The sequence below is a fragment of the Capsicum annuum genome, chromosome 6, assembly GCF_002878395.1.
Source record: "Capsicum annuum cultivar UCD-10X-F1 chromosome 6, UCD10Xv1.1, whole genome shotgun sequence".
NCBI lineage: Eukaryota > Viridiplantae > Streptophyta > Magnoliopsida > Solanales > Solanaceae > Capsicum > Capsicum annuum.
In genome coordinates, this window is record NC_061116.1 from 31,805,002 (window position 1) to 31,805,813 (window position 812).

The following is an 812-nucleotide window of genomic DNA, read 5'->3' on the forward strand; positions in this document are numbered from 1 at the left end:
AAGACGGAAAAGCAATATATATATATGTGTGTGTATGGGGGGGGGGGATTTGACACTATCAAATTCATTTATTTACTGTAATGTGTATTTTTTTTCTTATTTTGAGAATTTCTAAATCTCATCTTTTATTTAAAAAAAAAGATTACTTAAAATAATCATTATAGGACATTATAGTAAGGAGTTTTTTACTTTATGAAATATACAGTGCTAATTAAAGCAAGTTATCAATTAAGTGTATAAATTATAATATCCTCATATAAATTGAAAAAAAACTCATCTCTTAAATTATTTTTCGGGGTTTAAAAAATCATGCGTTATAACTACTTCAAAATGTCAACAATTAATTATACAAATGAAAATCAATATATAATTTTTTTTCTAGATATCTCTATTTTAATAAAATAAAATAAAATTTTCACATAGAAATTTACATCAGGGTAATATCTCATTATAATAGTCTAATTATCAATATACAAAGCATTTTTATAAAAAACACGTTTGACAAAATATAGAGTATGTCCATCTTGAATGTCACATCATTAGGCACACTTGACATTTAGGCAAAGATTCTTGGTTATTTTGTTATTTTGATCTTAAGACCAACTTTTGAAGCTATATCATATTTAAATAATTATCAACATGGGTTGTGATGCAGTGGATAGAGCTGTTTCACCCGTAACCATAGGTCGAGGGTTCGACCCTAGGTATGGAGAAAACTCTGTTGGAAGCACTGCCACCTTAATGGGTCCTGCAACGCGCGATCCTGATTAGTCGGGGCTCCAATGCGGGCACCAAACACCGGATGGAAAACC